The sequence below is a fragment of the Cyanistes caeruleus genome, chromosome 23 (assembly GCF_971803275.1).
Source record: "Cyanistes caeruleus chromosome 23, bCyaCae1.hap1.1, whole genome shotgun sequence".
Classification (NCBI taxonomy): Eukaryota; Metazoa; Chordata; class Aves; order Passeriformes; family Paridae; genus Cyanistes; species Cyanistes caeruleus.
Window position 1 is genome coordinate 758,514 of NC_141723.1, and position 24,925 is coordinate 783,438.

General features: G+C 49.2%; 2 long non-coding RNA genes across 4 annotated transcripts; one reads left to right on the forward strand and one right to left on the reverse strand.

The window, feature by feature from the left end:
- Positions 1-6,188: 6,188 nt before the first annotated feature.
- LOC111939387 (uncharacterized) lies at positions 6,189-19,767 on the reverse strand. Of its 3 annotated transcripts, XR_015278922.1 has the most exons (6): positions 19,722-19,767; positions 17,159-17,232; positions 16,364-16,382; positions 16,192-16,276; positions 9,930-10,047; positions 6,189-6,865 (listed from the first exon to the last, which is right to left on the reverse strand). It is a non-coding gene; the product is annotated as an uncharacterized LOC111939387 (long non-coding RNA). The 3 variants fall into 3 exon arrangements; XR_015278921.1 differs by having other exon boundaries at positions 6,191-6,860; positions 16,192-16,382; XR_002869251.2 differs by having other exon boundaries at positions 6,191-6,865; positions 16,192-16,382.
- Positions 19,768-20,030: 263 nt separating this feature from the next.
- Positions 20,031-20,880, forward strand: LOC147649454 (uncharacterized). The gene is made up of 2 exons (XR_015278923.1): positions 20,031-20,117; positions 20,703-20,880. It is a non-coding gene; the product is annotated as an uncharacterized LOC147649454 (long non-coding RNA).
- The last annotated feature ends 4,045 nt before the right edge of the window (positions 20,881-24,925 follow it).

Consider the following 24,925-nt stretch of genomic DNA (forward strand, 5'->3'; position numbering starts at 1 on the left):
CTCAGGTGTGCCTGTGTGTATTTTTTCCTCTGCCTCATTAATTAACAGTGTACTTAAAAAACAAAACAGGAAGAGGCAGCTTGGGGCCGTGCCTTGGAGGGAGGGATGCTGGCAGGCAGCTAAGGATGAAGGAGGTGACTTTGAATTCCTATGCCAAGGCTTGGGCTTATCTGTGCCATTCCACCTGTGCCCATTGCTGCTTCCTAACAATAAATAAACCTGCCTGGGCTCTTTGAGTGTCCCTTTCCTCTCACCCAGCATGACAGCACGAGCAGAAACAGCCTGGCCCTGGCACTGAAAGCACAGGGCAGATGAAGTCAGGACAAACAGATGGCACAGGCCACCTCCTAGTTGGCTGGGAAGGATTCTGGGCACTGCAGTAATACTGCTCATAGTTAATTAATGGCGAAAAAATTATAAAAGGAAGTGAATTTCAAACATTTTTAACATGGTAAGAAGGAACTCTCAAAGTCTTTTCATCCAGTAAATATTACAGACTTTAGAACTGCTGCCAGGAATAAAACCAGCCCAATTCTTCTCTCCTTGGAGGACAGGTGATCCCACAGCTCATGGACCTGTGGGGCAGGGGTGACTCCTGCTGCGCAGTCCAGCTCTGCCCAGAGGTTTTGTGTGATCGAGAGGGGTTGCATTAGCACTTTGGAAATCTTTGCCTCATTTGCTCCCAAATCTTCACTTTCCAGTCCAGATCTGCTTATTAATGCACATCCAGACTCTGTGCTGCAGTCCTTGTAAGGTCCCACCAGAAAACCCAGCAACCCACCCCTCCTGCCTGAGCCAGGAATTCCTGCTCTTCCAGAGCCAGGACCAGAGCTGCCCTCAGAGGGGGCAAATAAAAATGGGAGGACTTGGCAAGTCTTGACTTCTGAGTTCAGTAGACAAATTCACATCTTTACTGAAGTGCTGGTGGCTGGTCAGGACACTCGGGCTGGGCGGGTAAGGGAACAGCAGGAGGATGAACCCCAGTGGTGTTTCCTCAGGGAGTAACTCCAGAAGTGACACCCCCAGCTTAGCTTGGCTTGGCCTGAAGTGTTCCAAAAGCAGCACCATGGGCATTTCCTTTAATTCCACCGAGATCCCAGCGAGCCAAGAATTGCGGGCTCGAGGTGGCACACACCAGGAGAGGGCTTGGGTGCCCCTGCAGCGCTGGGAGCAGCTTGGTTGCAGCCAGTTCTCAACCACTGCTGTAAGGATGGAAACTCCATCCCTCTCTGGCAGCCTGTCCCGAGCGGCTGAGGTTTGTGGGCAGAGCAGGTTGAAGAAAAGGGAGAAGGACGGGTTTAAATTGTGCCAAAGGACTGGTAGAACCCAGAGCGCAGAATCGCATTTCCTCCCGAGGAATTTCCAGCAGGCAGCGCTGTTAGACTGCCTTTGCCTCTCAAACCTGACCTAGCTGGCCACTGAAAAGGATGATGATGTTCCTTTCTAGCAGTTTCTGTTCACTTTGCAACTCCTTACGTCTAAGGATAGGTTTCCTCTCAATTTTTTCATGTTAGAAGATATCTGCAGAGTGGTCAGCATCCTGAGGAGCAGCCCCTGTGTGTGTCCAGCTGAGCAGCCTCACTCACCCCAAATCCTGAGCATCCCCACCAGGAAGTGACCTGCAGAACTTGGCAGGGCACTGCTGCTCTCCAGAGCAGCCACTGGCTGTTCTAGGACCCCATCCCTAAGAAACACAACAATATGTTCATTTCTACGCTAAAAGTAATCCAAAACCAGCACCTGATGCTGGAAAAGGCAGGAAGATGCTCAGTCCTTCCTTCTTCCCTCCAGCTGGTGCACGGATGCCCTGCTAAGATCCATCATGAGCTCACAGAGCCAGAAGAGCCCCCAGCACAAGCTCCGAGCCCAGCACCTGCCAGAGCAAGGCTTGGGCAAATACATCCCGCGGCTGAGCCTCCCTTCCCGTTCCCATTCTCCTTTCCCAAAGCCAAGCCGACATTTGTGTTCTCACCTTTCCATCACCCAGGGTCTGAGGGGCCAGGCAGGGCAGGGGGACAGAGGTGACTCTGCCCCAAATCCCTCCAACCTGGGAGCTGCTGAGTGCCCCTCTCCAGCAGGGCTTGACAGAAGTTTGGCAGCATCACAGGAGCGGGGGAGGGATGTGGGAGGTCACACAAATCCCCTGGATTTACATTCCTGGTGCAGGAGCTGCCTGCCATCCCCTCCAGAGAGCTGGCACCGAGGGCAAGGATCCTGTCCAGGCACAGCCTGGGAGAACCACACCTGCCACTCCTAAAGGAGAATTTGTGATGTGGGGCCAACAGCAGCAACCAAAATGGATGGGAAAAGCAATCCTTCATACTCCTCTCATCCTTCCCGGGGACAGCAGGAACAAGCTCCCTGCTCCAGGGCTGCCCAGCCTCCTCCCTCTCCTCCCTCGGGAAGAGATGAGGGGGCAGGGTCCTGCCTTTGCCTCTGCAAAAGCTTTGAGGCAGCTCTGCATCAGGAACTGTCACAACACCGCTCCCCTGCCCCTCTGCCATCATTTCATCAACCTTTCCTGGAGGATTTTTGTTAATCCTGTGCCATTTGGGTGCTCAGGGGCAGTGGGAGAAGCCAGGGGTGTTAGGAAGGGCTGTGGTATCCTGACAAAGGGATCGCCCACTGCCTGATTAAACCTGGGGGCTGCAGGCTCCAGCAGGGCTGCTGAGCACACACAGAGCCTGTGTCCTGTGGAGTGACCAAACTACACCCCCACACCTAAAGTCATTCATTCAAGAGGCAGCAGAGTCCAAACCAAAGGTGTGACCTGCAGAAAGCATTCCTGGAGTAGGGAATGGGCTGTCCTGGAAAAAGGGGGAGGTTGGTTCATTTCACAGGGAAATTAAAGCTGCCACAACTCCATCCTGTGCATCTTAATCCTTCCAGATCCTTCCCAATGGGCCAAGGAAAGTCATGAGCCTCAAAGAGACACCTTGAGTCCAGACTGTGTCTGTGTTTTATGGTCAAACTGCAGGACAGGCTCCTCCAGGATCTGTCTGGAAAGGTCTCCCTGCCCCACAAAGCCTCCTCCAGGCCCTGCCCAGCATCACAGGGGCAGAGCTTCACTGCTCTGATTCCCTCACAAGGGGAAGAGGAAGATGGATCCCCCCAGAAACATCATGTATAGAGTGTCTGAATTCATTAATTACAGGCAGATGCAGTCAGGAGGCTTCCACCTTTCTGAACAAGGAAAGCTGGATTTCTAAATACCAAAGGCAGCAGGGAAGAATGAGATCCTTGTGCAGATCTGCCCCTGATGGGGCTGTACATTTAGAAGGATGCAAGGATTGTAGGTGTGACAGGTGAGAAAGGAGAAACAGGTTACACAAAGTGGGAGGTTTTCAAGTAAAAATGCGTTCATCCATTTTTAAAAGATGCTGGAGAAGAGTATTTGACTCCAGAACTTCATGCATTATTCAGACTCTGTGAACTTTTGAAGCCTGGAGACCTGGAAACCTTCACTGAGAACAAGTCTCCTGGCACGTTCCCAGGGAGGAAGTGTGGGTGATCCGTGTCATCCTAGCAGAGCAGTGGTTTTGATGGATTCTGGCTCTGCTCTGCACCTCAGCACTTCACAGCAGCTCTGCTTCCCCTCCACCCCCAGACTACAGTGAACACCCCAGTGGGATGCACTCAGGATAGTCCCAGGGAGAAGCTGCTCCCGACCCACCAGGGTCAAACAGAAGTAAGGCAAACACACACGGAAATGCAGCAGGAAGGCAGAGGATGAAGGAGAAAACAGCAGCCCACATTAAACTTGGAAAACCAAGTCCTCCCTCCTCCAAAGCCACCCTCACCGTCCCAGGCAGCCAATCCCATCCACAGCAATATTCCAGAGAACCTCATTCTGCTGCACTGCAAACTATAAATTCAAACATCAGAATAAAAAAAGAGGTGCCAGACACAGCCAGGTTTTCAGACAGGCAGGCAGGCAGCCAGCAGCACAAACACACTGAGCACGGGCAGACATCTGCCTTGCCCCCTCCTCCCCATCCCTGCTTTTTATTTATTCCCATACTTTCTTTTTCATTTTCTTCACATTCCCTCTGGTTGCTTTCTGAGGGGAACCTGCATCACCTCACCCATGGCGTTTTTGTTTCAAGCCTTTAGTTTCTTTTCTCTGAATCCAGCTCAAGCTTTGTCAGCCTTTTTCACTTGATCCAGCCCCACAAGGGTGGGAACTGGAGCAGGATCTACCTCATCTTCTATGGCCAAAGACAGCTGGGGAGGGATGGCTGCACAGGAAAAGCAGAGGGATGGATCCCACCACAGAAACACACTGTGCTGCCCAGAAACCCCACTGATATGGAGAAAGTGGAATTTCACTGATAATGCAGCAACTTCCCAACTAATCTCAAATACAAAAGGCACATTCACACCCTGCAGAGCAGCCACCAGCTGCTGCAGGGGAGCAAGAGGGGCTGCCTTAAACGTCCTCACCTTTTCCTCGTGAAAGACTCTTGGAAAAGGAGCCGATGTTAACGTGCCACCACTTTATAAAATACTTCATCAATAAAATAAGTTCAAAAGCAAAACAAACCCACTGTAACAAGATCCCCAGTGCACAACCTTTTCTCCTGCACCTCAGGGATGATTTTCAGGTGAAGGATGAGGGCAGGCTCAGTGTCCCCACCCACAGTGAGCTGTTCTCATGGAAAGGAGTGGAGGTTTCCCTCAGGGCTTTCAGTCTGGAATCTGCAGGGCAACAGGGAATCGTGGTATGGTTTAGGTGGGAAGGAGCCCTCCAAGCTCATCTAGTCCAATTTAACAGAGTGATTTTCACATTAGGTTTTGAGGGACAGGTAGGCCATCAGGAAAAGAAGGAAAAGCTCCTTCCCTAGAGACAGAGGGGTTATTTGCTGTTGGTGAAGCAGCAATTGATGGCATAAAAGCCCACAAGGCTCTAAGTTAAACACTCTTTTCCAGAGCAGGATTTGAGTAATAAAGGGACAGACATGAGACCATGGGAAAAAAAGAATATTTAATGGGGGATGAGCAGGTGAACATGATCTACCCAGCACTCCACAAGAGGTGGGAGCTTTGGGAAAAGACAGTAGAACTGCACAGATAAAAACCACGATAACGTTTAGACACAAAGGTGCAGATTAAGACTCCCCATCATCCCTCTGCTGGCAATTCCTCACCTTTGAGTCCCTCACTTTGCAACCTCGGGAATTTCCTTTGGTGGGTTTGTGTTGTAGATGTTACCTCTGCTCCTGCACATCCCCATCACATCCTGCCCCCACCTGAGCTCCAGCAGCTGAGTGTCCCTGCTCCTGTCCCTGCTCTTGCTCCTGTCCCTGCTCCTGCTCCTGTCCCTGCTCCTGCTCCTGTTCCTGTTCTGCTCCTGCCCCTGCTCCTGTCCCTGCTCCTGTCCCTGCTCCTGTCCCTGTCCCTGCTCCTGCCCCTGCTCCTGTCCCTGTCCCTGCTCCTGTCCCTGTCCCTGTCCCTGCTCCTGCTCCTGTTCCTGCTCCTGCTCCTCTCCCTGCTCCTGTCCCTGCTCCTGTCCCTGGTCCTGTTCCTGTCCCTGCTCCTGTCCCTGTCCCTGTTCCTGTCCCTGTCCCTGTTCCTGTTCCTGCTCCTGTCCCTGTCCCTGCTCCTGTCCCTGTCCCTGCTCCTGTTCCTGCTCCTGTCCCTGTTCCTGTTCCTGCTCCCTTTCAGCTCCATTCAGGGAGGATGAGCAATGGGGCAGGGAGGACAAGCAAGGAGCAGCAATGCCAGTGTGCAGCCAGACCAAGCAGAGAAGAGCTCAACACCTCAGAGCTCAGCAGGAAGCCCTGATGGTTTGTGTCTCACCACAAACACACCAGTGGCTCTGGCAAAGCCCCTCATCATGAAAGGGAAGAAAGAGAACAAGGAATTACATTTACCACGCTACAGATACTGGGGCTTTCTGAGTGCAACACAGACACTCAGATCCAGATCATCCATGTCCTGCCCGGTGCCATGGCTGGAGCATCCCTGAGCTGGGCCTTAAAGATGGTGTATCCTCACCTCTGGGAGGCCTTTCCCCCATCAGGACCTCATTAGCACAGGCTAATTACTAACGACCAGTAAAACCCAGCTCACAGAATCCCTTGTTTATGTGGAGAATGGCTCCTGCAATGTGAACCTGGGCCAGCAGCACCTTCAAAGAATCTCCCAGCTAATGCCAGGGACACAAATTTGTCTGTCAAACACACGGTTCCCTAAAGGATTGGGGAATGGATGATTGCAGGTTGGAGCAGCCTGGGATAGTGCAAGATGTCCATGGCAGGGGGGTGGAACTGGATGAGCTTTAAGGTCCCTTCCAACCCAAACCCCTCTGGGATGCCATGAAGATGGATTTCTAATCCATCTAATTCCCAGGCCTTGGGAAGCAGGATTCATCCCCATTTTACTGAAGGAAAGCCAGAGGCTGAGCTCAGTGGACTTAGGGAGTCAAACATCACCTGGGATGTGACAATGGGACCCCATAGTCATCAGTGTCCCCAGGGAACCCTACCACAAGTGACTGAGCTCATTCTCCTGGCTTCAAACTCCAGGTTTATTCTCTCCTGGTTTATCCTTGCACAGTGATGGGGAACAGATCACAGTGCAGACCCTTCCCAGGCTCCACAGCTCTCAAAGCCCAATTCCCCAGCTCAGATGACACCAGTGACCAAGCCAGTAACTTCAGTGATAATTAAGCATCTAATCAATTTTGGGCCTCTATTCACTAGCTGAACAAACAAATCAGATTTATCCCTTTATTTCAGCAGGCAGAAGAGTAGGATGGAGCACTGACAGGAGCTGGGGCAGACCTTTCCCACCCTGCAGGTTTGCTTTTGGACACTCGCAGGACTCCCACTGAAGCATCCTGATCTCAGGAGGGCACTCTGCACTTGAGGAATAGAAATGTCAAAGCAAGTAAGCCTGAGGAGGTTCTTTTCTTTTTCTCTCTACCCACTCTAATTCTGTGAATTCCCTCCAGTGTGCATAAAACATCTCCCATTTTAACACTCATCCAAGTGTTTTCCCTGAACTACAGTCAGGGGATGAGGCAATATTCCCCTTTCTGCAGCAGAAGTCCTGGGATGTGCCTGGAAAGCACCCATGTGCCCCTGGACACCCCTCAAATAGAGGGGAAAAGCTAAATTACTGAGACCCAAAGCTCTGAACAGGAGTCACAGGGCCCAAGGCCACCAAACTAATAAGCCCTGACCATGCTGGGACCACCCTCAGAGTCCAATTCCTGAGTGTTTCTGCTCTAGCTGCGAGAAAAAGCTGTTACTGCCCTGCTGGTCCCACTCCTCCTCCTGCCCTGCTCTGACAAGGACAAGGTTAGTGCTGGATGTTTCCTGCAGAGGAAAACACACTGTGGACATTTCCCAGGATCCAAACCCTGGAAGGCAGCTCCATGTCCTTGTGGAAAGAAGCAGGAGCCAGACTGGGAACAGCCAAAATCATCTTCCTGTGGCCTTTCAAGCTTCCTTTGGCCTGGCTGCTGTGGTCACAGCAAAATCCCCAGTCCCTCAGCCACCCCCCTCTGGGCTCCTCTTGTCCTGAGCAGCCTCCTGAGACTGACTCCTGGGGAAATAAAGGCAATCTCTTCCTTTGAGGGATAAATCCAAGACTGAAACCTCAAGGAAAATGTGCAAGATAAGGACATTTCTCCCAAGGCCTCTGCAAGCCACAGTAAACCCTTTGCCTCCCAAACTGATTCTCCACAGCCTCTGGGGCCAGAGTGGGTTTAAGATCTGTGGCTCGTTTCTAGAAGGGCATTTCCACTCCTGTTTCCCACCAGGAGGCTGCTGGGGGCACAAATATCCCAGGGTGGACTGCCTGGTGCCAACAGGATCATCAGCTCTCCGGTGCCTGAGACAGTGACTTTATAAAAACAGAACAGCCTCATTTCTTGGAACAGGAAAAGAAGAGAAAGCAGGGGAGCTGCTGATGCAGCCCCAGTCCACCCCAGCCCAGTCTAGCTCAGCACCATGGCAGCCCCAGGCACCCTCTGGGGGACAGGACAGAGCTCTTCACACCCATCTCTGCAGGGCCTGGGGCTGACACCACTGTGGATCCATCCTTCCCATTCCCTGGCTCCTCCTCCAGTGCCAGGGGTTGCCTCAGGAAGCAGTGCTGGCTCCATCCTGGGCTGGGAATGTAGCAGGCACCTTCTGCAGAGTGCAGACAGGGGCTGCTGCAGCTTGGCTGGGGAAGCAAAAGCTCAGAGCTGAGGGGATGGGTGGCTGCCACCACTGACCCCTCTGCAGGTCCCTTCATCCCACAGAGCATCTGCCTCGTCCCCTCCTTTGTCCCTTTGCAGAACAATGACAGAGTGGCTTCCTAAAACTCCCACACCTGGGGATGGCTCAATACTCAAAGCTTAGATTCCCCTTTGGCACCACAGGACGGGACTCTCTGGTCCAGTCTGGCACAGGAGTATAAGGGTTCTGTCACCATGGAGAACCCAACACACAGAGGGTGAGGGAAGGAACCACACTTCAGTGCAGAGCAGAGTCCTCTTCCCAGCAGCTGAAGCTTCCAGCAAAGAGATCTCCCAGCAAGAGCTCACCCCAAACCCACCCAGCCATTCCAGGCACCCAGGGCTCAGCTGGCAGAGCTACACCCCAAAAACCCTGGGTAGGGACAGGACTTGCCATAAGCCAGCAGAAGGATGTTCCCCAGCATCTGGCAGGCACTCAGCCTTGTGCTGCAGTTTCTGCTTTTAATGTCATCTCAGAGTGCAAGTTGTCATGGTGCACAGGTACAGCGCAACACCAGGAACAACAGCTAAACTGTAACAACAACAGGGGCCTCTCCCAGCCAAGGGCTCTATCAAACCACACATTCATCACCTAAACACATGCAGAGTCCCTTTGGCTCCACAAGTACTTCTGGCAGGGAGTTCCACAGTCTTGGAGATTAAAAAAAATATTAAAAAAAAATTTAAAAATCTATATTTAACTTCAACCAGTTCAAAAGGAGCAGTTTCTGTTTAAATTTTGTGACATTCTTGTTTTGATTTTGTACTCCACCTCTCTCCTGGCTCAGGGACTCAACATTTCCATAATACACTGGCTTCCACTGAAATTGAGATAATTCCTGGGCTGTGGCCTTTTGGAAGGCAGGAGTCAGGACCAGCTTTCCTTCACCTCAGAATGTGTGCCCTCCCTTCCCTCAGACAACCCCAGAGCTCTGCCAGCCCAGGAGGAAAGGGCAGGAGCTGTGGCAGGCACATGCTGCTGCGCTTTCATTATCACAGTCACAACACGCTGCCAAGCTGGGGGAGTATTTTTAGACTGGGAAAGAAAAAAACCCAGGCTTTTATCAGAGAATTATTAATACAAAACCAACACTAATATTAGCAGTGTTCACTTTTCCCTGTACTTATACAAATTGGGGTTGGTTTTTTTTTCCTTTCTCCAGTTTTTCTAGACAAGAAAATTGGTGCTTATCCACCACTGTGAGGTCTTGGACAAAGAAACCAAGATGGGACAGGGATGGGGGGCTTTAGGACTTAAGGGGATACAGGGATGTCTAAAAAGGACCACTTTGACTCCTGTCATGGATGGCAAGAGCTGTCACACCCCACAGGCCCCCCCGGGGAAATGCACCTTGGCACAAGCACAGTGTGACACACTGAGGATCCATGGACTGAGTTCTCCCATTCTCTGAAATATCCTTGCTTTCAGAGTACTTGCTGACAGGTAGATGATCAAGGCAGTTCATCCAAGTAAGATTTGCATAGATAAACTGGATTAAACCCCTATGTGGACACAGCTAGAAGCAGGTTTCATTTTATTTTAGAAAGTATTTCATTTATTTCTGAAGTAAATAATTAAAGGCCACTTTTGTTCTCACCAAGAGCAGCCATGCTAGTGTAGCTTAAGTGATCCACCTTCAATCCTTGCCATTAGTTAATCTGGACTAATTTTCACCCAAGTATCCATGATCAAACAAACCTGAAGCAAGACAGAATCCTCCTGAGCTGACTTGAGCCAGTGCTTTGGAGACAGCCAAAACAGGTCCAGCACCACCCAGCAATGGGATCAGGCAAGTTGGGAACAATTTCAGCTCTTTCTGCAATGAGATTGAACTGCCTCAATCCCTGGGGGTGAACTGAGGCCACAGCAGAGCCCAGCTGGTGAGCCCATCCCAGGGTCACAGGCTGAAGGCTCTGAGATCACCTCCAGCCCGGTGCTGCAGCAGGGTCACCCCAGGAAGGAGCTCAGGGGGGCTTTGGGCAGCTCCAGAGGAGGAGACCCCCACAGCTGCTCTGAGGCTCTGGCACCCTCCAAGTCTGTCCTCGTAGGACACATGGTCCAGTGCCCTCATGCTCCTCCCAGCTCTGGATTCCTGCTGGATTTGCTCCTGGCTTTAGTGCCCAGGCAACATCGGAGCTTTCAGCCTTTTTTCTCCCAGAGCCATTTCTGGCTTGGCTGTGCACAAGGTTATTTAACAGGAGCCCAGGGGAGAAGGGGGAGGGAAGGAGGGATTTCACTTCCCCAGAGAAAGCTGCCACTGTCAATGAGCAAAATAAAATACCGTGGAGAGAAATGGCTGACAAGAGACCGAGCAGGAATTGTTATCGGGATGGAGTCAGAGGCTGACACTGGAGAAATGAAAGGGCTGAGCAGACACTGTAAAGCAGTGAATGAAGAGCAGAGGTGCCCAGGAAAGGCTCGTACATGAGGCAGGAACGGCATCTCCTTGTCAGCCTCGGGCTGATCAGAGCAGCTCCAGAGGCAGGCCATGGTTTATCCCACTCATGCTCCTACATCCCCATTCTCCACAGACAACCTGACTTCCACAGGCCTGCTTTCAGTACAGCAGCAACAGCAAATACTGAAGAGATTACACAGCAACTCACTGAGCTGGAAAGAGATGCTCTGGAGGGGTTTTATTGAGATAAGATAAGCAGCAGCTCTGCTGCAGAGACCCATCAGGATATATGATCTGCTTGGCCCCTTTGAGCAGATTTATATTTGGGGAAAGAACAAATACAAACACATATAAATATCTGATACAGATTCTGTCCTCTGCAAGGAAAAACCACCTACAATCACTGGTGGTCACATGCTTTAAGCTTCAGTGCATTCTCCTGTACCAAGGCCACACCTTGAGCAGACCCAGGAGTTCGAGGGAGGGCATCACTTTGGAGGAGAGAAGCCCCAAGGATAATGAAGCTCCGAGTAGTTTTATGGAAATAGCAGCCAGGCAGAGGGAAGGAACCCACAGCAGCAGCCCTGTGGCAGGAAAGGCTTCCACAGGAGGCAAAGGTCAACAAGCTGCAGAGCCCCTGCTCAGAGCAGAGACCCCGAGACCCCAGCCTGGCAGGAGTTCATTCATCTGTTGCGTCCAAATCTTTACCCAGGGACACTCAGGTTCTAAAGATCAATGGAGTTTGAACCTACACTGGAAACCTGCAGCTGAGGAACTGGTTCAGCTTTTGAAGTGATGTGTTTGCAGTTAAAGGACCCATTTTTCCCAGCATAAATAAGGCCATGGGTTAAGTGCAGCTGTTCCATCAAAACAAGCAGAGAAAAAAAACAGGATAAATCAGTATGTGAGCTAAGAGAATAATTACTTTTACCTCTTTCTGTTCACAAATGGATTGGAGAAACTGAGAGTTTTCCTGGATCTATTTATGATAGGAAATTCACAAGGCTATTCCTGCAAATAATTAGTTATTGATCCCTAAGTTTGCTTAGGGAAAGGCTCTCCTAAGCAAGTCAATCTATTATTCAAGCCACATTTGTTTAGGGATTTGTGGCACTGGAGCCACATTTTTGGTTTTCTATTGCTGAAGCACAACTCCAGGTTTCTCCATGAGTGAGGGAGGGGTTGGAAATCCCATTTTTCAGAATCAATCTTTTTTTATCCCTTCTTCTTCCAATAAATGCTTTTCTCCAGTATTTGCTTAAAAGGTTTTGAATATTTCTTGGCAAAAAATTGTAGTTATTTTATTAATACTCTAAGAGCATTTTCCCAGCATACAGATGTTCTAACTAATAACAAAAGCATTAAGTGAATCCTTGAATTTCTCCTGACCCTGCAAGGCACACAACTGAGGACAGAGTTTTCATTTCTGCTCAGCTTCCTGCTTCTTCTCATGACAGAAAAGTTCTGATGATCAAAACATCATCAAACACATTTTTTTTTTGTTACAAAACCACACAGATTTCATGATTTAACACAAAACATGCCACAAAATCTTCTTCCAGTGTCCAGACCTGGCATGTGGCTGGGATTCCTCAACCCAGTGTAACAAAAAATGCCATCTGATCTTCTCAAGGGCAGGGGCTTCACTCAGGAAGTGCTGATCACCATAGATCTCCCTTAAGTCCCTTTTCCCAGCTCTGGGTGAATCAGAACTTTTCTCCTACTCCCATTTTCAAGAAGCATTTGTTGTCCTCTGATTTGAGTTCTGGTTGGATTCAACCACCCCCAGAAAAGCAGAGCAGATTTTCACTCTTCAGCAATTAGAGGCAAAACCTGAGTAAATTAACCCTCAGCCTTCAACTCCCCTGTTCCATGCTTCCCTGGACTCTGGCAGAACAGGCTGCCTTTGCCTGATATTAGAGTTTTACAGGGAAAACCCAAGTGCAGGGGGGTGAAGCAGCTTGGTGGAGTGTTCCCAAATCCGTGTGACACCTGGGAGTCCCCCAGTGCTGGCCCTGGCCAGGCACATGCAGGGTGTGGCTGCAAGGCAGGAGCCAAAGAAAGCAGCTGGGACCGATGTAATCCCAAATGCCAGAGGGGTCTGGAAAGATCCTGTCACATGATCCGGGAATATCCTGAGTTGGACCCACAGGGATCACCCAGCCCAGCCCCTGGCCCTGCCCAGACACCCCCACATCCCACCCTGGGCACCCCTGGAGCTCTGTCCAAAGGCTCCTGGAGCTCTGGCAGCCTCGGGGCTGTGCCCATTCCCTGGGGAGCCTGGGCAGTGCCAGCACCCTCTGGGGGAAGAACCTTTCCCTAAATCCAGCCTAACACAACAGTCCTTCCATGTCTTTATGTGAACACTGATTTTAGAGGTCTTGCAAAACTCCCTGGTGCGGCTCTCTCCTCTGTCTGGACTGCCATGATTTCAAGTGCTACTTGAGCTCCTTCACATCCCATTTCCCTGCTCATCCCCCATCCATTCTGCAGCAATTCTTCCAATTGTGTGTCACAAAACCCTGTGGAAGTGTTCCTCCATCCTGCTGCACTCACAGAGATGCTGGTGTGAAATCTACTTTTTCAAATTCTCAGCTCCAGCCCCAGCAGTGTTTGTTGATGCAAATACCCTGAACTGTCCCTAAGCCTTCTCCTTCCCTCCTGCCACAGCTCAGTGCCATTCCCAGCAGCTTTGGAGCTCATTCCTTTCAACAGCCCGTGCAAATTTCTATTACCATACCATGATGGGCTCAACAGAAAACAGCATTTCCAAGGGAAAGGGAGGAAATTTCTGTTTGGTTTTGGTTGGGTTTTCATTTTTTCAAGGAATGTTGTGAAAGAATAAGAGTTACTCTTAGAGATAAATCTGCCTTTGCAAGCACAACAGGAAAAGTGCATTTCCATGCCTTTGCATGCCTCAGAGCCCTCTTTGATAGCTCAGAAGAGTGTAGGAAAACCTGCCCTAGGCACAGACTTTGGGTTGGAAGGGACCTCAAAGACAATCTCGTTGAAGCCAAAATCTGTTTTTCATTAATTCAAACTGCTTTTCACAAGTGATTTACCCTCACAGTAGGATGAGCACAGGAACTGAACCTCAGAGAATGAAAGCCACAGAACTTTAGTGTACTAATAGGACCATGTGAACTTTTATCTAATTAGCAACATCCTGTAAGGTACCTTTACCCAGTGTAAGTATCACTAATGCCATCAGAGTGGCCACAAAAAGGCCAGAGGACAGTGATGCTCAGGGCTCAAGATTCCCAGGGCAATGCCCAAACTTGCCAGTTACATCTGCTCTTACAAGAACAAGGGTTTATTGAGTATCACTGAATGAGAAAAAACAGCTTTGCACAGAGGATTCTGAATTAGCCACTGGTTCTCACAGCAGCTTTCAAGAAGCCCAGAAACTTTAAAAAGTCCCTATGACCTTAAGGACTGTATCAACTCCCTGTTAATCTGAGCAGGATAATCAACTTGGCTGTCACCAGCACCTAAAGAAGCCCAGATTTAGAGGCCAGAATTCCCTGTCTGGTCAGACAGTGGGAACTGGCTGCCACAGCCCTTTAACACCATATTTTGCACTTCCCATAATCAAAGCCTATCCAGAGGTAACCAAGTGTTCAGGTTTTAAACACTCATATTAAGAAACTCTTTAAAAATGAAAAATCAGCAGGCAAAGTGTAATTGTGCTGCAAATGTGATGTCAGTGACGAAACCAAATGAGTAAAGAATGCCAGGCTTTGGTTCAGCAGCCTCCTGGATGCTGTTTGAAGAGATGACACTTTCAAATCTCTAATGCACTTCAAAACCCTGCCCTGCTGAAAACCCTGTGAAATTAAATGGACTCCTTGCCTTGCAATGAGGGAGGCAGCTGGAGCAGCCACAGGATTACACTGCTCCCTGCCCCTGATAAGCCTGTCACCAGTGAATTCCTCCTCCCCCTTTTCTTCTTCCCATATTATTGCCCTTCATCATAATAAGGATTCCTTCCCACTGCCAAAACTCAATTTACAGTATTTACTTTAATGACCTCATTTGTCATCCTGGCCTGTGCTGCTGCCTCTGGGACCACAGCCTGTCCTGCTGCCAGAAGGTCTCATTTACAGTTTGCTCTTTCATTATTTTTTTTAAAGATTAAGTTGCTTCCATTTCAAGGCAAATAATCTGGGATAGTGAGATACATTCATGCATTTGATCAATGCATTTTAGGGTTATGGACATCTCAGTCCCAACTGACTCCTGTCCACTGCATCATCCAGTTATTTCCATCACCTTTGGCTTTGCTATTCCTTTCAATCCCTACAAAATATATTGGTTGGGATGTTTGAATATTGCCACAACATTAAGTTGTGGGAAGAATTTTAACTTGATTTTGGGGGAAGAATAAGGATGTGATCATTTCTCTCCCTAGTACATCAGTTCATTTGCTTGTCTAAACCCTATTTTTTATCTCACAGCTTCATTGCTCCAGAAGTACATTCCTTAATATTAGATTATATTTCCCTCTCCAATTCTGACATGCTCATTAAAATTCAATGATAATGAAGTAATGTAAATAGGTTAGGGAAGAGCACAGTACTTCATGTTCCATTATGCCCCATGTTCTGTGCAATCACACAGAGTGCTGGGCTGGGGGAGCCTCCAAAATCCCAAACCCAGCCAGGGCAGCAATGCTCCTCAGGGCAGGGGTCACTCCTGTCTGCCTGCAGGGTTGCAATAAAACATTCACAGCTCCTTTGCAGCAGCTTTAAAAGGAGATATTAAAGCAAATTTTCCTGTTTAGGAGTAGCTGCTTTGCCTCCTTCCAACTCAGCTCCCAGCTGACTGACTGGGACAGGAGGTGTTGTCCTGCAGTGACACTTTCCCAGTCTTTCTGCATTGGCCAGGCATGCTGGACATCACTTATCAATCCCAGCATAAAACTTAACCAGAACAAACAGGTTAATTGCCAAGTGCCAAACTTTGAATCAAAATGTCACTTGTTCCTTCACAATTTAAAAATCTTTTTCCAAGATAAATAGAAACCTGCTTTTAACCAATACAAACAGCAGTGAAACTTCCCTCATAAAAACTTTAAGGACACGAAGTTACTTCAAAGTTAAGAAGCCTCAGGACTTGTTAACCTCAGGCAGGTAAATCTGTCTCAGGACTTCCTTCCTGCTTCCTTCCATCCCAAACACTTGTCTTCAGTCCCAATAAACATCACCCAAACCCTTTGCAGTGATTACCAATATGCTGGTGCATTTCTTCAGGAGCCTTTTCAGTGAATAAATTGGTCCCAAACTAATAGTCCTTGTTATTTATACAGACACAGCCTTGCTCAGGCTGTCTCCTAAGTAGACATCAGCAGGAACATAAGGGATAACATCTTTTCCAGATAAATTTGAGTCTGATATAAGTATTTTCTGCAGAAAAACATGCTTCATATTTCTCATCAATATTTATACATAAAGCTAAACCAAACTTTTAAAGCAGCTTCTAGATAATATATGATGGTAACTTGACAATAACACAATTTTACAGGTTATGTATGATGCATAGAAGCACATAAATATTACTTACTGTCAGAGGATCAGGTTTCTGGTGTGTGAGGAGAAGATGGAAGCTATTCCAGCACGGTCTTCCCTGGATTCCCTCAAGTCTTGCCCTGGATCATCACATGCAGATGAGAGCAGCAGCAAGGCCGAGGGAAAACAAACCAGAATTGATAACATCACAACAGCAAAAGCATTACCAGTGTGGTCTGAAATGATCTGCAAATACAGGAGTAATAAAACAAAATCAAAGCTCTTGGAAACATCGGGTTTCCTAAAATTTCTACAAATATGCAAACACTTTAGCGACCGTGCATAAGAACTCTGGAAATAACTTTTAGACTCAATAATATATTATTTTTTATTTTATTTTATACTCTTTTTATCTTTATCTGTGTAGGACTTGTGTCATTAGCTTCCTCTGCTCACTGCAGCACAGAATGGTGATGCCTGAGGCTGGAAAGGACTCTTTTCTGCTTCTGTGGGAGCTGTTTTCCAAGGAAACACAGGGAATGTAAATAAAGAAAATACTTTGGAAACCCCATGGAATTTGCATGTGAAGCAGGGAAGAATTCCAATTGTTAGTTCTAGAAGAGCTATAAACAAAGAGAGAGAGCTTGGAAAGGAGGCAGAGCTGTGATCACTGGATCACTGAGGTTGGAAAAGCCCTCCAGGATTGAGTCCAAGCTGTGCCAAATCCCCACCTTGTCCCCAGCCCAGGGCACTGAGTGCTACATCCAGGCCTTCCTAGGACACCTCCAGAGATGGGGACTCCAAACCTCCCTGGGCAGCCCTTTCCATGAAAAAATTCCTCCTGATACCCAGCATGGATGTGCCTGGGAAGCCCATCTCCCATAGCCTGGACCTCACCATGGTCTCCAAACCCAAGGTGAAATCTTCACTCTGTCATGTTTACAAACCAGACTTTCCTGGCACTCCCTGTCCCAGGAGTTTCTGATCCATTTAACCAGGGGAAGAGCCTCTTTCTGACAGACCTCTCACGCCTGGCATCTCCCAACACCTTCTCCAGCGTGCAGAGGAATATTTGTAGTCACAGCAGGTAAATGAGCTGTGGGCAGGGAACACAACGAATTTAGTGGCATGAATTATTTACACACACATTCGGCAAAGCCATCTTGCTACACAGCAGTCCCAGCAGCAGGGATTATTAATTTATAACCCAACTACAGCTACAGCAAACAGAACGAGGCTTCCATAAAAACTTAACTGTGGAGCCACAGGAAATATTGCCCAACATATGCAGGCAGTACAACAGGGTTCTCCAGCAAAGCCTCAGCTTTGATGAATATCCATCATATCTCTTGGAATATGGAAAAATACCAACTGGATTCCAGTTTGCATCCAAGCACATCCTGGTCTGCCTTGTCATCTAAACAATGCACCTGAAGCAGCATTTGCCTTTAAGGCTCTAAAATAGCACCATATTTCTCCCTTTCCAATAGCAGTGCCAAACCCCCACCTTCCCTAGGGAGCAGCATCTCCTGCAATGTCCCCTCTGGGCCCCCCTCACCTGATGGGAGCAGGGGGAAAAAGGGACACCACAAAGGGAGAGCAGGAGAAGAGAGCCTTTGGGGGTGGGAAAACACAGGATTTGATGAGAAGCTGCAGAACATGAGGAAGAAAGGGAGGAAACTGGAAACATCTGAGCAGAGTGTCCAGGAAAAGGAAATGGGGCAGGGAGCACAACTATGGCAGAGACAGAGTGGGAGTTGGGGAATTCAGGTAAGGGAAGCCAGGAAAACAGAGTGGTCCAGTACTATGGAACAAGAAATGCAAATAATAAATCTGTAAGGAGAAACAGGTGAGCAGTGAGAAGTCTGCAGATTGGAAATAGGTAAGGAAGTGGGAAGGCTGAGCATGAAAGAACACAAGGAGCTCCACAGCATCATGGGGCAGCTTTAAGCAAGACTAAAATGCTGCTTGTTTATGTGACAGACACCTCCATTGTGTCCTGCAATCAAATATGGCTTTATAGAAACACAGGCTTGTCTCTGGGTTTAACCAGGGGCTCCACACCTCTAAATCCTGCTGCTGTGTTTTGTGCCTTCTGCAAAGAAATAGAAACCACCACTCCAAGAATGCTCCCAGCACACTATTCATCCCAATAAACACATTAACAGCTGGACTGCTGCATCCTCAGCTGCTTTTTCACCCAATCAGTGGCTGAGGCAGCAAATTAATCTCCACACAAAAAGAATTCAGTTCCCCTTCATGGCTGGAAACCCTTCCTTACTGCACTGTGAGCAACCTGAAAGGATTTTCCACAACACAACCTCGTGGCACAGCAACCCTGCTGCTAACTTTCCCGAGATCCCAGGGTAGGTATTGCCTGTTCCTGGTGACTCTGAGTGTTTGTGCTGTCAGGAGAGGAGTTTGGTGCCTCCTGAACACACAAATGATCTCACTTTGGGGCTGGAGAAAAGGTCCCCGGAGGCACTTGAGCCCTGCTGAGTGGTGGGGAGGGAGCACATGCTCAGCCCAGCACAGCAGATCTTTCTTTGTCTTCCACAGGTGAATTCCTGGCACTTCAGATGTCTGTGCTTGACCTACTCAGTGTCCCTGTGGGACTGCACAAGTCAGTCCCAAAGCCCACAGCTCCCTGTTCCTGGGCAGGAGAAGCACCATGTGTGCCAGCACTGAGCTGCCTCCCTGTGCCCCTCTCTGGGAGGGAGGGTGTGGGGAACCTCTGCTCCTTGCCCCGAACTGGGGTGGGGTGAGCTTTAACCCTAAATTCCCAACAAGGAGCACCCAATGCTGTGATGTCTGGCTGGCCTGACCTGATGCTCTCTGAGAGCCCTGCTGAGGTGCAGGGAAGGCTCTGCCCATACACCAAGAGAGGTGGCAGTCCCAGAGCCTCTCTGAATAATTAATAGTTGGAGAAGCAAAACAATCACTAAAACAACAAAGACATTACCCATTAGCTGCAAATACTGGAAAGGTAGGAAGGTTAATGATTCCAGCAGGGTGGAAATTCTCCTGTGTCAGGGATTTCAGGCAGCATGAAAAGCAGCTTTTTAGTGAATTTGGGAGGGGAGAGAAGAGACAACAGTTCCAGGTATCCAGAGAATCCAGTGGGTCAAGCAGGAGGCACAGCCTTGGAAAGGTACTGGCCTTGTGGTGCCAAAGGGGAGCAGAAACCCCACAAGCCACTTCAATGCCAGGAGAAGAACCCACTCTGCCACCAGCATCTTTCTCCAGAAGTGCTGCAGTTTCCAGCAAAGTTTTTCTGCCTGCAGATGAAGGGGATTTGCAAGCCCTGGGAGCTCAGTTTCCCCCTGTGCCTCAGTTTCCCCCTCAGAGATGGGTCAGGGAGGACCAGTGGGCCCTAGGCAGGTCTAAGGGCAAGGTAGACAATACCTCACTAACTCTTTGGGCTGGAATCTTCTTGTAGCCAACAAGGAATTCCTGCTTTTTTGTGCTATCACAGCCTTGTCAGCAGCTGAGGATGATGTCAGAGAGCTCAACATAAGGTTTGTAAAAAGTTCTCAGACCCAGCAAGTTCCCATACAAACCCATTTTTTACATTTATCCCATTACCTGCCTGTTCTGTGCTTCAGTACAAGTGGAAAGTGGCACCAGCCACCCATGGAATACTTTGGAACACAACACCCTGGAACACCAGGTTATGCTGCTGTTGTGACCAAGGAATGGAACCTTTAGGGGGGTGGGGGCAAAAGGGGCTTTAGCAAGAATAGAGCAGGATGGAACTGAGTTAGACTGTCCACATTTCTGTGCTCAGCAAAGCAAAAAGCACCTCTTGACAAAGACACAGCTTGGTCACTGCCTGGTGCACTCGTCCTTCACACCAACACTGGCACCACAGCCAGACCTTAAAGCAAGCACAGACTCCCAGACAGCCACTCCAAGTGCACAAATCCCACCTCAAGAAAGACATCAGCACTGGGCACCCTACAGAAAGTAATTGTGCACACGGTGAGGCCCTCAGAAGGAAGCTAGATTTGTTTTTTTCCACATACACATTGAGGGGAGCAAGCAAACTCCTTCCAGTTTCCTCCCCTCCTGCTCCTTTCCTCGGGGAAGCAGGGTGGGAGGCAGCACGGAACCTGAGCCTGTCCCTCTCTCGCCCAAAGCCACAGAGAAGTCAAGGAGAAGCCCCCCATGTGCATCAGGAGATTTCAGCCCCTCCAGCCAAACCAAAGCTATTTCCTCCCAGAGCAAAACCAAGTTCAACCCACACTTTTCACTCCAGGAAAACACGAAAGAAGGACCCCAGACCTCTGCTCTCTCAGCACCTAGAGAGAGTCCTCCTGAGAGCCTGGGGAGGTACCTGGGAGCAAAACCACATTGCTCCCACTTGGTAACTCTGGGTTTTGGGGCATATAGCTGAAATCCACCCAAAATAATCCTCCAGTGGAGTTTATGAGACTGTGGAAAATGCCAACTCAGTTCATAGCATCTCAAAACCAAGCAAGATTTACATGTTTCCACTCTGTCCACAGAAATGTGTGTTAAGAATTCACATTTGCTGTCTTTTTCTTCTATTTTTCTCTTTTGCAGAGTGCCAGGGGAAGAAACAAGCATATTGTATTTTCAAGTTCTCCTTCAAGACTGTAATGAAAACTCGGGGATTATTTTTTCATGAAAATGTCCACTTAGGAAAAAGGCAATTCTCTTCTCTTTTGGGAAGAAATGGTTTTATTAAAAAACAATAAAAAGGTAAAATGGTACTTTCTAATGGGAAGCTGTAGTCTCTTCTCAAGTTAAGTAGCAGCCCAAGCCACACAAACACACTTTGTTATCCTCCCCAGTGTCCACACTTTCAGCAGGGAAAATTCCTTCCAGTACTTTGGAGTTACCAGCAGTACTTTAGTTAGGAAAAGATAAAAATCTGTCTGGCACACAATCTGTATTTGTCATTTGCAGTCAGGCTTTGGAGGCTTAGCCCAGGCCAAAGTTCAGCTCTGCCTTATTCAGCAAAGGACGTGAGCTGTGTTCCTGCCTTCGTGATTTTGGCAGGGCTTTGGAGGGAGGAATCTGGATGGGGAATGGGGAATTCGGAATTCAGAGTGTTTGTGTCTCACAGCAGCTCTCAGAAGGCAGAGGTTTTGTCCAGATGGATGCTGTGGGTAAAGCACTCACCATCCCATAACTCACCCATAACTTCATTCCCAGGAAGGCTCAGCTGTCACAGCCAGGTCTCAGTGTCCCTGGAGCACAGGGCTGGCAGCAGCAGGACACACAACCCAGCCCATGGTCCTGGGAACAAAGAGCAGCAGCAGCATTTCTGGGGAAAGCAAAGGTGGGAAGGGTCAGGGTAAATGTCAGGAGGTGCCTCAGCTGTGGAGCTGCACTGGGTGACACATCCCAGGGACAGCACTGACTATCCCTGCACGTCTCCAGCTGGGAAACAGCTCGGAACAGGGCCCTAATCCAGCACTGCCACGTGTGTCCCTGAGCAATGGCCTCAGAGGTGCCTGTGATGGCAGCACGAGGGAGGTGACCCTGATGCCAACGAGAGGACTGTCTGCAATCCACAGGTCTGTTCTTTGCTGCTGAGCTTCAGTCAGGCCCTCACTTGCCGTGCCTGGCACCAAGCCCCTCAGCAGAGAGTACTGCCACCAGCACTGTATTTATAACCACGCTATCAGGGCACTCCACTCGGGGCTGAAATCCCTTTCTATTCTGAGCCCTGCAAGAGAAGGGCTGAAATCCTACCTCAGAGAATTCTCAATTTAAGCAGCCTGCAGGCAGAGAGACCTCACCTTGGAGTGAGGTGGACACAAAAATATAATCTGATAACTGAATACCTGTTTGCTCCCTCCATTGCTGACCAAAAAAAGTGTTTCCATAAATTTGCAAATCCAGAAATTCTGTTCAGAGCCACAGAATTAGTCTGTCCCTAAAGCACTGGAGGCCTGCAAGCTTTAATCAGCCATCCCCTCACCCTGTGGTGTGTCAGCACAGGGGCCCTGCTGCTCGGGCAGCTTCAGAACTGCTGCTCTCCCTCCCTGGTGATTGAAGTTCTCCCAGCACCTCATTACCACCTCTCCCAGCTGCCTGCCCCACATCAAAGGGGTTTCCTGAGGCTTTGACAACCATCCCCCTTCCAGCAGAAAGCTGTTGTAAGCTTTTCTGGGGAAGAAATGATTTAAGGCACCTGAGACAGGATTTAGCCATAGAGGAAGAAGCTCCGGTTTTTGCATCCCACCATGCACAGCATAGGATGATCCCTAGAGTCAGGGGAAGAGAATCACAGAGTCCCAGAGCTGGTTGGGTTAGAAGGGCTCTAAAGCCCATCTCATTCCACCCCCTGCCATGGGCAGGGACACCTTCCCCTGTCCCAGGCTGCTCCAAGCCCCATCCAGCCTGGCCTTGGACACTTCCAGGGATCCAGGGGCAGCCACAGCTGCTCTGGGTCCCCCATCCTGTGTGAGCACTGGGAGTTCCAGCGCTGCTGCTGTGAAGCTGTGGAGGCTCAGCTTTGCTGTGGACTGGTAACAAAATTATTTATCTCAAGTGGATGGAAGTGCAATCAAGGCAAAGCCTTTCAAAGAATCTTGAGACAGGGAAATCTGAGCTCCCAGACCCAAACAGGTCTTGCCAAGCAGTGCAAGGGTGACTGGGCAGACCTGCCTGCTCTGTGGCAGATTTTCATCACTGCTATTCATCCTGGAGCAGAAATCTTGAAAGGAATAAATGAGCCCTTATTTCCCAGCACTGAAAATGCCTTTAGGCATCACATCCAGGGTGATTTGCTTTGCTGGAATGTTCTGTGTCTATAGTGGGCCTTGTGACAGTCCCTGTGTGCCCTGTGGAGCAGGGGGATGGGGTGGACAAGCACCTGAGGTGCTGGAGCCTGTGAGCTTGCCCAGCACATCCAAGTACCCCAAAGAGCTGTGCCCCTCACACACACATGGGAATGGTCATTCCCATGGAACGCTGCTGTGCCTCTGTCTGATTCCTGCTGAGCCCTGCTTCAGGCAGCTTTTCAGGGCAAAGAATTAAAGATGGGGTCCAAATCCATAAATCAAGGAGAGAAAGACCTTGGTTACAGGAACGAAAGGAAAAAAAAAGGACTTAAAAGTCTGCCCCGTGCTGTACAATGCTCAGATGGGTTCTTTGCAGGCACAATTGTATTCAGGAACAGACAGCTGAGACTCAGCAAGTGCCCTGGGAGCACAGGTGAGTGAGGCTTTGAATCTCCAGTGCTTTTGTGGCTCTGAGTGCTCTGCTCTTAAATCACAGCCATTCTTTCCCTGCATGGCCTGCATTCCCATGCAGGGAAAAGCAGAAGCTGGGAGATCCCCAGGGAAAAGCTGCCGAGCAGAGGGGACGTGATGAGCTATGACAAAATACCACGGGAGAGCAGCAGGGAAATCTTCCTTCACAGCCCATGGCCCCAAGGAGAAAACTAACCAAGAACAGACCTCCAGCAATGACCCTTCTCAAGCATTACCATTTCATCAGCATCAGTGAAGTCACAGAAGAGCTGAGAGGGAGATTTCCCATTCAACACCAAAGGAGAAACCAAGGCACCAGAGGGGAGGGTCCCAACAAACATCCCCGGTTGACCCTTTCCTGGCAGGAAGCCAAGCTGTGTTAGTTGATGAGCAGCACCTTCCTGGCTGCTGCACAGCCCTGTGGCCCCTCTGCAGCTCTCCAGCCCCACGCCCCAGCTGCCTGGTTGGTCAGGCTCCACAGGTGATACCCAGAGCAAGGAAAGTCTCTTGCTTTGTAGGAAACTTCCAAGTAGCCAGGGCTCCAAACAGCCCTGGAATCATTTCTAAACCAGGGAGGTTTCTTGCTTTGAGGAGGCCAGACAGGTGCTTTTGCAAGCCTTAGACCAAATTATCTCCCCAAATTTGTCAGAGCTCCTCGGTGAGGATTTTCAGGCTGAAAGGGAGAGTGAGGAAGGTCGGTGGAGCCCTCAAACCACACGAGGCTCTGGAGAATAGAGTGAGCCTGACTGCCCCAGGATCAGGCTCTGACAGGAGACTTGAAGAGCTCTGCCCTTGGCTGCTGCTGAGAGTGATGCTCTAGTTTTCTGGGCTTTTTCCCCCCCAAACCTCTTAACCTGCTCTCTCACACTGCAGAGCTGGGAGCAATTTGTTAACTATTTCCTGCTCTGCATTCCATGGAAAACAGGCACATGCACCATCTCTGGAGAGATGACAGAGATGCCTCTGGCCTAACAATCCCTCTGCCTTTAACAAATCAGGCAAAAGACAAAAACCATCAAGATGCAAACCAGGGAGTTCAAGTCCATCTGCTCAAGTGCCACAAACCCTCAGTATTTTAGAATAATCAAGTGCTAAAAAAGTCCCAAGTTGTTTAGGTAAGTCTGCACTGAGGCATTCTTTCCCTTAAAAAAGGCAAAAAAGAGGCATTAAGCATGTATACTGCTAAAGTTCTGGGGGGAAGAGTAATATATTGTGTTTTAAAGCATTTGATCATGCTTTTCCCTGGTGACACACTTTTAATTCTCATTATTTCTAAGCTTTGGGCCAAGGTTCCATCTGTCACACCACTACCTGCCTTTCCTGAAGTTTCAGCTCATTGCCCCAGGGCATCTGCTGGCCTCTGGGTAACATGATCCACCAGCAGGACACCTGGCAGCATCCAAAGTCCTCTAAGTGAGAGGCTCAGTGCCCAAAGCTGGGATGAGGTGTCCAGAAGAGGGGTGCCTGATTTCAACTCTTTGCAGTGCTGTTTGAAGCCTGATTTCAGCACCTGAGTCTCACCTTCCATGAGATCTCTAAGAAACCCCTGAATTTATCTAT